This window comes from Periplaneta americana, chromosome 1 (genome assembly GCF_040183065.1).
Source record: "Periplaneta americana isolate PAMFEO1 chromosome 1, P.americana_PAMFEO1_priV1, whole genome shotgun sequence".
Classification (NCBI taxonomy): domain Eukaryota; kingdom Metazoa; phylum Arthropoda; class Insecta; order Blattodea; family Blattidae; genus Periplaneta; species Periplaneta americana.
Genome location: NC_091117.1, coordinates 212,943,976 through 212,956,387, shown reverse-complemented (window position 1 = coordinate 212,956,387; position 12,412 = coordinate 212,943,976). Strand labels below are relative to the sequence as shown.

Here is a 12,412-nt window from a genome sequence, read left to right as displayed (position 1 = left end):
TAACAACATAATTTTTAAGGTCCCTTGGATGTCGCTATAACCAAGTTCTACTGTATTAAAATTTTATGTAACCAATATTAAAATTTTGTTTGACATACATTAATAATTGCAAAATACGCGTATATAAACTAGTAACAGTTAAGATCTTCTCGACGATGTTCATGATAATGAGAATTAGTAATAATCCTGATGGCCTAATTCTGTAATTTAAAAATCTTGATGACATGAGTGTTGTTGCCCCATAATAGTTTAAAATGCTGTTAAAATAGGCGTAATAGGCAGTCTTAATAATATATTTTAATGATAAAATAATTTTTAAAATTTTTAAAAGAAATAAAATCCTGGATTAACGCTAAATATGTTGTTCCGAAGTTGCTTTCTGTCGACCAAAATAATTCCAAAACGAATTGTTGAGCAAGGTTGTAAACTAAATGTTAATGATTCTGTTTTGTTTTCATTTAAGACTAAACCATTAGCTTAAAACCATTTTCTACCTTCTACAACATAAGTCAATGTTTCACTTTCAAGCAATATGTAATTTTCATTTTTTTAATTTCATTTATTATATTCCATAGATCTTACATTAGCAATGAAGTTTTAAGATGTGGAACAAGTCAATATTTGACAAGATTACAATTACAAATTTTACAATTTTTTTACAATTTCAATTTTTTACAATATTTGCCAAGATGTAGTGAGGCCGAGGATTCGCCAACAGATTACCTAGCACTTGCCTTATGGTTGGGGAAAACCTCGGAAAAAACCCAACCAGGTAATCAGACCAAACAGGGGTGAAGTGAAGTGAGGCCGAAGACTCGCTATAGACCACCCGGCATCAGTCCCACGGCTGGGGAAAACTTCGGAAGAAACCAATCAATCACACCAAATGGGGGTCCAACCCAAGCCCGAGTGCAGCTTTGGATCAGCAGGCCAGCGAGTCTGCCGACTGAGCTACATCGATGGCTCTACTAAAAATATACAGTACATAGCCAATCAGATTATTAAATTTTACAAACCCAAACGATTACTCATCAACTGAGCTATAAAATATAATACATTATGAAGTAAGTTACCAGTAATTCACTTTCAAGATATAAAACAATTCAATCAGTTGAGATATACAGAAATTGGTAATATATATCATGCAAATTACTTTAAATTACAAGCATAAACAATTCCTCAGTAGAGCTATAGAGGCTACTATTAAATTTAAAGCATATACAATTCATCAGCCAAACTATACAAACATATACAATACAAGGTAAAGAGATTAATTCAATTTACAAGCATACTTTCGTTAAGCTACACAAAATTGTACAATTCATATCAAATAATAATAAACAATTAATCAGTTGTGCTATACTGACTACTATGCAATTTACAGCATATATAATTCATCAATTGAGCGATAGTAGTAGTAGGTTTATTTTGCCTGGCAGAGTTAAGGCCATGAGGCCTTCTCTTCCACTCAACCAGGTTTCAATAATATACATGAAATACAAAATTAGATTACAAAACAACACAAAAGAATATACCTTAGAAATTACATAAAATATAGTAGAAAATTACAATAGACAAGATCAGTTACATGATATAAAATTACAAATAGTCAAGACTGGTTACATAATATATAAAATAAAGTAGAAAATTACACATAATCAAAATCAGTTACATAACATAAGGGGAATATATACACACACGCACACACACAATTATGCTCGAGATAAATTCGACAATTAATTCACTTCAGATATACTATACAGTTGTTCGATCCCAGGTGGTGACAGGATTTTTTCTCGTTGCCAAACTTTCAGAATGGCCCCGAGGTTCACTCAGCCTCCTATAAAATTGAGTACCGGGTCTTTCCCGGGGGTAAAAGGCGGTCAGAGCATGGTGCCGACCACACCACCTCATTCTAGTGCCGAGGTCATGGAAAGCATGGGGCTCTACTACTATACTAATAGGAGAATACATGTGGGTTACAGGACATAAAATGTTGATTAGCAAAGTCGTACTAAATGGCATGCAAATACATATGATTAAGTAATATATCAAGATAATAAAAAAAAAAGAGAAAAAAAAAGAAGAAGAAGAGAGAGAGAGAGAGAGAGAGAGAGAGAGGAGAAAAAAATAACAACTTGGTCATTTAAGAATATTTAGAAACTTCCGCAAGAGTCTAGTTCTGTTCATTAAAAACATTTCTAAGCAGAGTGTGCTTAAAAGATTTTAGACTCCGACTGCTCCTGATTTCCTGTGACAAGACTACTATTCAATTTACAGCATGTACAATTAATGAGTTAAGCTATACAGACTACTATTCATTTTAAAAGTATATACAAATCATCAACCAAACTATACAAACATATACAATACATAGTAAACAAATTAATTCAATTTACAGGCATATTTTCGTTAAGCTATACAAAACTGTACAATTTATATTAAATATATTAATTCAATTTATAAGCTTAAACAATTCATCAGTTGAGCTATACGCCTACTATTCAATTTACAGCATATACAATTCATCAGTTAAGCTAAACAAAATATACAATACATAGTAAAGAATTCCTCTGGATCTGCACTGTACTGTTGCACCAATTGTTGGGATATCTCCACATGCGTCTGTTTCTGCGCAAGTGAGGGTATGTGGCACCCATTGTAAACACACCTTCTTCATCTGGAGATCGTCATGGATGATTGTGTGGAGGGTTCCCCGTGATAGACCTATTGCCTTCACTATAGTCGCGACGCTGTTATTTCCAGCGTGACTCCACCTCTTTGCTTACGTCTTAGAAAGTGAAGGCTCTATAAAGTCTAGGTAGGTAGTATCGTTCGCCATTTTTGTTCTTTCGTTGCCGAGCTACCGGAAGGGGGATCTATTTGCCACACCGTTAAACATTATCATGTCGTAACTCCTATAATAATAAATCAAACGCACTGCAATTCAGCAAATAATTGAGCGGCAAATAACGTCCTCATGTGCTTTCTGCAAACGCCAACGAAAGAGCTAAAATGGCGGGCGATTATATTAAGTATTTATCGAGCCTTCTTTATCTTCATCAGTGAATCACAAGACGCACACGTTTAAATGTAGCCAACCTGTAATGTGATTGGCTGCCGGAAATAAGAGCAACGGGACTATAGTTCATCACACATGATTCGCTTGTTCTCCATTATCAGGTCATTGACACGATGGGTATTGTTTGGTGTGCGTGCAGTTGCTGGACACCAAGTGCTTTTGCCTTTTTCAGCACAGTCCCTGCCGTCTTTGAATTGCGATACTCAATGAAACACGGATCTGCGACTTGGTGCTGCCTCCCCACATATGGCTACTAACCTCTTGTGGATATCTGAAGCAGTCACTCCTTCCCTCCAGAGAAACCACACTGTCCACCTTTGCCCGTGCGTGTCTGCTTCCATGTTGTTTCATCGATGTCCACAAGTGTATTCGCAAGCCGGAACAATTGCTGCCCCGTGATCTACCTATGGGAAGCAGCAACATCATCTGGTGGCAGTAGACAGTACTATCATCTATCTTCACGCATACATTGTCACACATTTCAAACTGCTATTTTGCAGGAGTTATAGGGGGAGTGCAAATCATTAATGAATGCCCCAAGTACATTACCTAAAAATAAATACATAAATTATTTATCATTTTGCTTTTTATTCTTTCTTTTCCTCTCTTACATCCATTCTTCTTCTTTACTTCTTTTCCCCTTTATTCATTCCTTTTCCTTTGTTGCTGCCATTTCATCTATTTCTCTCTTACTTTCTTCTTTCCTAGTTGTCCCAGGTAAAGTCTTTGGGATGAAGTCCGCGGAGTAATAGAAAAATGTAGCTCTGCCAATCCGGGCTTTACAATGGAAATGTGACGAAGAATTCTGTGGAAAATACCGACATTAATTACTACTAAATTAAATAAAAGTAAATAAATCAATAAATTAATGAATTATTGAAGTAAAATTGAATAAATAAAGAAATTATGTAATAAAATAAATAACTTAAAAAGTAAATAAATAAATTAATTAATTAATCAATAGATTATATGAAATATTAATTAATTAAAATGGTAGTAGATAACTAAATTAAAATTAAATAAGAACAAAGAAGAAAAGGAAAGAAAGAAAACAGATTATAAAGGAAAAAACAAAGAAACAGAGAGCAGAACAAAGGAAGAAATGAAAAGGAAAAAAATTGGGATAAGAAAGAAAGGAGAAGTGATTAAAAAAAGGAAGAAAATCAAAGAAAATATGGAAAGAAAGGCAGGAAAACAAAGGAAAAAAGTAATTAAAGAAAATAAAGGAAAAAAGAAAATATTTGGAAAATAATAAGGGTAAAGGTAGGATTAAATAAAAATAAAGAATGGAAGAAGAAAAGAAAGGAGTAAAAAGGAAAACAAAATAAGAGAAAATATGTGAAAGATGATAGAAAGAAATAAAAAATGAAATAATAAAGGAAGAAAAAAGTAAGAGGACAGATTCGGGAAAGGAAGAGAAATAAATATAGAAAAAGAAAGAAAGGAATAAAGTAGTAGAAGAGGGAAGAAGAAGAAGAAGAAGAAGAAGAAGAAGAAGAAGAAGAAGAAGAGAAGGGGGAGGAAACTGAATTTAAGTTACTTTCCGAACTTCTTTAGTGTGAACGGAAGGTAATGATGAATGCTTCATAGATATAATGCAATTACATAACAACAACGAAAGAAATAAGAGTGTTCAGTTTTCATTCCTGACACATCTCACAAGACATCATCTTCCTCCCAGTGATGTGGTGAGAACAAAATCAATTACACTTACCAAAACCAACTGGGAATCTTTCCATTGGAAACCCAACAGCCTTTAATGCCAGCCATCCAAATGGTTTTTCATTTCATCGTTCTAAAACAAATACAGAGAGAAATTGTGTGTCTTTTAGAAGGCAAGGGTACAGGAATAAGACTATTTTGTACATATTTACAAAATCACATACTTGTTCTTCAACAACAGATTACACAACCAGTTTTAAATTCCTCCGTGTTTAAAGTAGCCAGTATTTAATGTTTTATATTCACTGTCAGTTTCATGACGAAGTGTTTCTAACTGAGCCTAACAATTTTAACTACACCAGTAACATATTATAATGTGAGTAAGACAAGCCATTTCAGAAATTCTGTAAGCTACACAAGGAAACGTAGCTCGCTAGTTTCATATTACATTATTTCTTTTTCTTATGTTCTAGTATTTATGAATGTATAGGTCTATTACTGACAGTCCTAAATCTGTAAATTGTAAGGAAAATGTTAGTTCATGACGCAGATTTAAAAACGAGAGGCAAAATCGCCACTATAAACAAAGGGGAGGCAATTTACGTACCTCTGCTTATGCTGACAGGAGAAAATTTACGTATCTTTTTCACCTAGGGAGGCAATTTATAGTCTCCGTTAACTAAAGACGAACACAGGTCAAAAATGTTGCAATACTAAAACACTTAGCACAAAAATTCATTACCAACCACATTATTCGTTACATATATTAAAAGTGAACAACTAGTATGCTTAAAATAACTGAATTGAATACTATTATAGTCACAATCATGCCATGGTATGAAAGAAAAATTTCACAACCTCGAGCGGGAATCGAACCTGCGACTTCCTGGTTCCCGCTCGAGGTTGTGAAATTTTTCTTTCATACCATGGCATGATTGTGACTATAATAGTATTTAATTCATTAATATGTCACATCAACGGACGTATATACGTCACCAAACATCGTAAGATGAAGATTACATTTGTAAAATAACTGTTTAATAAAAATAGGATCTTAAAACAAACACATTACATGAAATGTATGGATGATGACAGTGATGTTTAAAAACGCGCATCATCAACTATGACTATTTGTGCCTTTATCTAAAATTATTTTTAAAAAAGAAAGACAAAATACGAACAATATCACAAGTAAAATGTGAACACGAACTAAATACGTTGTCACACTTATTCATTCATAACAAGCGATTTGCAAATAAATCATAAAAATGAACAATTATGAGATCCTAAGTAATGTTAAAAAAGAAACCATAAAATAATGAAATAAAGATTACCAGAAGAAAATTATCTGGCGATTTGAGATACAATAATATTCTACAAAATTTTCGAATGTAAAAGATCCGAAATGTAAAGTTTAGGTAAAACAAACAAAATGCAACAAAAATAACTTCCGGACATAAATGGTTTGGGAGGTAATCAACAACGGGTCAATAAAATTTAAATCACCTTGTTAAGTCCTGTACTTGATGAAAACTTCAGAACAGCATTTACACAATTAAAATTATTTCCCAGAGCGTCACGTAGTGTCGACTGAATTGAATTAGATGCCGAACACAGTTGCATTTTCTACAATGTATAAAATATGCTCCATCGGGTGCCACACATCACATTCTAGCTCAAGCTCGACATGTAGCAGACAAGACATGTGTCACACAACAGTGGCCAATCCTCAACTGGGTGAGTAAAATTGCTTCATGTTGAGACACTGTTATGGACGATTCCCTAATTCAGACAGTATTCTTTATCCGTCGTATTTTATTCACTTCCTGTGCATATGATTCTCCTTTTCATTGCCTCCAAATCCGATGCTTCAAAAAGCTAAAAATGTCTTACCAACTTCACTGGAAATATACCACTATGCCATTCAGAGCTGACAGAAGTGAGTGAAAAGGTCCTCTGTTCGTACGACAAGAGAGTCATCAGAATAAAGATTGCACAGTGTTTACAGATAAGAGGAAGACTGTAATGAAGAAATAAAGAAAGGAAAAGAAAAAGGTAGAAAGGAAGAAAGAAAAATAAAGGAAGATTGATAGGAAGATAAAGAAAAATGTAATCGGAATAATTAACAAGAATTATCTTCTGTTTTATTTTATTACTTCCTTTCTTTTATCTTTTTATTTTCTTTCACCTTGTACATATTTTTTACTAACTTCTCTGTTCCTTTACTTTTCCTTTCCTTCTTTTTTTCATTCCTCACATCTTTCTCCCTTTTTTTCTCGCTTTCTTCCTTCCTTCCTATTTCTTTCTTCCTGTATTTATTTTCCTTTGGTCCTACCTATTTGTCTTTCCTTCTTTATTACTTTCTTTCCTCCTTTGTTTCTTTTCCTTTCTTTCGTTTTTATTCCCTTTTTCATATCTTTTCTGTTTCCTTTTTTTCTATAATTTTTCTTCCTTTCATCCTTTTTTCTCATTCTTTTTCTCTGATCTTTCCTCCCCTTGTTCTTTCTACCATTTCTTTGTTACTTTCCTTTTTCTTTCTTCCTTTCCGTTTCCATGTCGTTCCTCTTTTGTTTCGACAGTCTTTGCTTCCTTTTTTCACTTTTTCTTATCGTCTTTTGTTTTTTCTTTTTTTAAATTTTGGGTCTCTTTGTATTTCACATCGTGTTTTTCGTTTTCTTAACTTTCTAATCTTCATATTATGTGTGTCTATATCTTCCATTCGTTTTTTCTTTCTTTCTTTCTTTCTCTATTCTGTCCATAATTCCACGCATCTTGTTACAATAGCACATACTCGTACTTCATTGATCTATTTTCTTGTCGAAGAACACTTCGTAACAAAGCAAGGAAATAAATTAATAATAATTAAATCAAAGAGGGACCAATGAACTTGTATTTAAGTTGATCTAGATATTTAGTCTCCTATCTGTAATATTTCCCACAGTCGTTAAAATGTATAGACTTCATAACCGTGTTTATAAATATTTTAACATTCGATTTTTGAAAGTAAAACGAAAATAATCATATCTTACCCATTTCAATAATATATCACTCAATTCTTATTTCACACGAAGGCACTGCATTAATTGTATCGGTATTGATTTATAAAGTTCTTATATAACCGTTAAACTTTTTCGATATTTATCATCAACCGTCAAGTTTTACGCCTTCATTTTCTCCGAAAAAGCTAAATCATTTTATAAAATGTCAGTTGTTTCGGAATATTATAATTGAAAGCACAAGTAAAGTTTTGCCAGAATTTCAGAGCTATTGCTACTTTCAAATGTTGTTCGAATCCCAAACGCAATGTTATCCTGCCGTTTCTACTCAGACTTCTGTGTTCCAGTACCGCTTACCAATCTTCCTTCTAGTCTCTCAAAGCTCTTACTCTTTTTCTTTCCAAACAAACAACTACGTACGTAAAAATTGTTACCGTGAAAATTGATTGAAGAACGTGCGCCGCACCATTCTGAATTTCTCTGATGGAGAATCTTCTGTGGTGAAGTTTGCCAACAGCTCTCCAGATTTCCCCGTCATTTCTCCATCCAGTGGCAATTACGATGAGATAATGCTGAAAGCAAATAAACAACGTTAATAGCATGAAAGGTTCTGAAACAACAACCCCAATTTATTGCCTCATTTGGTATCGAAGAAGTTAGGTTTCCATTTATAATATAATATGGCTTACCTAATTCTTAGTCTATGAAGTTAGTTAGTGGCGTTTAAAAGGGCGCGTCAGCTACTGTGACTATTTGCGCCCTTATCTAAAATCATTCACTAAACACGAACACAATACGATAACCAGAATGCTTAAAAGAACTAAAAAGTGTTGTCACGGTTAAAACGAGGCAAACAAATGCAGTTTCAACAAGGTGAAGCATAAAAACCATTAAAAGTGAGAAGTTCTCAGACCCTAAGTAGTATTTAAAAAGTAACAACAAAACAATAAAACAAATGCCACCAGAAATAAATTGTCTGGCGCATTTATAAAATGCACGGATGTAAAAGGTCCGAATGTCAAATTTGTTAAAATCATATACTAAAAAATGTAACCTCCGGATTAAAGAGTCCGGTGGATAAGTAAAACGGGTCATTAAAAAACTAAATCACCTTGTCAAGTCCTGTATTCGATAAAAATCTCAGAACTGCACTTGTACAATTAAAATCATTTCCAAGAGCGTCACGTAGAGTCGGCCGAATTCCATACTGCCGGCGGACAGTGTCGTATTTTCAACACTGTAATAAAAAATGTTCCACGGTCAGTGGAACATGGCATAGATCACACTCCGGCTGAGGCTCGCCACATAGGAGATGGGAGTCTATGAAAGAATCGTCACATATGGAAGGCATTTGTTTATATTGCTATTGGGTCACTGGCGTAGCTCAGTCAGCTAAAGCGCTTGCCTGCCGATCCGGAGTTGCGTTCGGGCGCGGGTTCGATTCCTGCTTGGACTGATTACCTGGTTAGGTTTTTTCAGAGGTTTTCCCCAACCATAAGGCAAATGTTAGGTAATCTATGGCGAATTCTCGGCCTCATCTCGCTATCACAAATTCCATCGACGCTAAATAACCTCGTAGTTGATACAGTGTCGTTAAATAACCAAGTAAAATAGAAAAAATATAGGTACCGTACTGATCTTTTGTAGTTAGTGGGGTTTAAAAAGGGCGCGTCAGCTACTATGGCTATTTGCGCCATGATCTAAAATCATTCACTAAACACGAACACAATACAATAACCAGAATGCTTAAAGGACTGAAAAGCGTTGTCACGGTTAAAACGAGGCAAACAAATGCAGTTTCAACAAGGTGAAGCATAAAAACCATAAAAGTGAGAATTTCTCACAGACCCTAAGTAGTATTTAAAAAGAAACAACAAAACAATAAAACAAATGCCACCAGAAATAAATTGTCTGGCGCATTTATAAAATGCAAAGATGTAAATGGTCCGAATGTCAAATTCGTTAAAATCATATATACTAAAAAATGTAACCTCCGGATGTAAAGAGCCCGGAGGATAAGTAAAACGGGTCATTAAAGATCTTTTGTAAATTACTTTAATAAATTCATGCCGAAATCAGCAAAGTGTTTCAAATCGTCTTTTCTACGGCATATTACCACAGTCTAGTATATACAGTCGCGAAGCTCAATACGTAGTAAATATGCAAACATTAGATAGTTGCTCACCAGTAGGATTGCTAATATCGCCTCATTACAGGCAATGCAAAATATTACCGTCACAGTCTATTGTTTCTAGCACCCTCAAAACTCAAGCTTCGTGACTGTATATAGAAGACTGTGATATTACGTAGAGCTCAACGAATGTAGCTCTGTAGCAGTTCCCCTCGCGATAGTTACAACTTCCTTGCTCACGTTTAGCTCGGCTATCTTCGGGAATTCAGCTTATTCCTCAGCTGAGAACTGAATTTACATGTGCTCTCTATGACAGTCTCTGTGCGCTGATCTTGAGGCAGCTGGTCTAATTGTACGGGCTTCCTAAACACCTCTGAAATTATCCACACGAAACTACCTGGCTACAAGGTATTCTTTAGAATACTTTTATGTATACTGTATTATGTTTCTTCAAAATTTCTTCACCTGTGTACAAATTCTGGAGAATCCACATATACGTACAAGCAGCCTACATAAGGATTCGAATAATTTCAAGGGAAAAATTGTTCCGGGGCAGGGTATCGATCCCGGGACATTGGTTGAACGTACCAGCGCTCTTTCCAACTGAGCTACCCGGGAACTCCACCCGACACCGTCTCAACTTTTCCCTTTTGTATCCACACAACTCGCGTGGGCTGACGAAACGCCAGAGACCCACATCGAATGCACACAATCTCTGTGTGACTTGGATTGTGGTTTTCTGTTAACGTACACAGTGACGTATATATTATGCAAATCTAGTCTTTCAGGTAAGGCTCCCTGTAAAGCAGATTTGAATAATTTCAAGGGATAAATTGTTCCGGGGCCGTGTATCGATCCCGGGACCTCTGGTTGAACGTACCAGCGCTCTTTCCAACTGAGCTACCCGGGAACTCCACCCGACACCGTCTCAACTTTTCCCTTTTGTATCCACACAACTCGCGTGGGCTGACGAAACGCCAGAGACCCACATCGAGTGCACACAATCTCTGTGTGACTTGGATTGTGGTTTTCTGTTAACGTACACAGTGACGTTTATATTATGCAAATCTAGTCTTTCAGGTAAGGCTCCCTGTAAAGCAGATTTGAATAATTTCAAGGGATAAATTGTTCCGGGGCCGGTTATCGATCCCGGGACCTCTGGTTGAACGTACCAGCGCTCTTTCCAACTGAGCTACCCGGGAACTCCACCCGACACCGTCTCAACTTTTCCCTTTTGTATCCACACAACTCGCGTGGGCTGAAGAAACGCCAGAGACCCACATCGAGTGCACACAATCTCTGTGTGACTTGGATTGTGGTTTTCTGTTAACGTACACAGTGACGTTTATATTATGCAAATCTAGTCTTTCAGGTAAGGCTCCCTGTAAAGCAGATTTGAATAATTTCAAGGGATAAATTGTTCCGGGGCCGGTTATCGATCCCGGGACCTCTGGTTGAACGTACCAGCGCTCTTTCCAACTGAGCTACCCGGGAACTCCACCCGACACCGTCTCAACTTTTCCCTTTTGTATCCACACAACTCGCGTGGGCTGAAGAAACGCCAGAGACCCACATCGAGTGCACACAATCTCTGTGTGACTTGGATTGTGGTTTTCTGTTAACGTACACAGTGACGTTTATATTATGCAAATCTAGTCTTTCAGGTAAGGCTCCCTGTAAAGCAGATTTGAATAATTTCAAGGGATAAATTGTTCCGGGGCCGGTTATCGATCCCGGGACCTCTGGTTGAACGTACCAGCGCTCTTTCCAACTGAGCTACCCGGGAACTCCACCCGACACCGTCTCAACTTTTCCCTTTTGTATCCACACAACTCGCGTGGGCTGAAGAAACGCCAGAGACCCACATCGAGTGCACACAATCTCTGTGTGACTTGGATTGTGGTTTTCTGTTAACGTACACAGTGACGTTTATATTATGCAAATCTAGTCTTTCAGGTAAGGCTGCCTGTTCAACCAGAGGTCCCGGGATCGATACCCGGCCCCGGAACAATTTTTCCCTTGAAATTATTCAAATCTGCTTTACAGGGAGCCTTACCTGAAAGACTAGATTTGTACATACGGATTATAACAACATGGGACGAAACATCTGGGAATCGTATTGTTTTGTTCCATTAATCAGTCTGTAAAAGAAGTAACTAAAAATTGCCAACTTTTAAGACAAAGGCAATCATGATATTTACGAATGAATTAATATGTTCACAAGTTCCTGAAGTGCAGATTCCGGGCAACGGATCATTGTTTGCTAATCTCTGATTACAGAATGTCAATCATAAAACATACAGTATTAATAAGGCTTTAATGATAAAATAATATTGTCTCTTCATAAATATTTCAGTATATCAAAGTGTCTTGAACTGTTTTATCTATTTAAAAATGTATGATACTTCCTGCGGGAATAAGCAGGCCTAATTAAAAGACGTCAGTCATCAGATTCATTAATTATACAAGAACAAGGAGACAGGGAAATGAGTTGAATATGAGCTGACTAGTCTTGCTGCCTTGTGAATCTACTTCAATGCG

At 36.1% G+C, this 12,412-nt stretch overlaps 1 long non-coding RNA gene across 1 annotated transcript; it reads right to left on the bottom strand.

Annotated features, from left to right (window-relative positions):
• Positions 1–453: 453 nt before the first annotated feature.
• LOC138707910 (uncharacterized) lies at positions 454–11,807 on the bottom strand. Its single transcript, XR_011334438.1, has 3 exons — positions 8,175–11,807; positions 4,797–4,877; positions 454–3,887 (listed from the first exon to the last, which is right to left on the bottom strand). It is a non-coding gene; the product is annotated as an uncharacterized lncRNA (long non-coding RNA).
• Between the last annotated feature and the right edge of the window lie 605 nt (positions 11,808–12,412).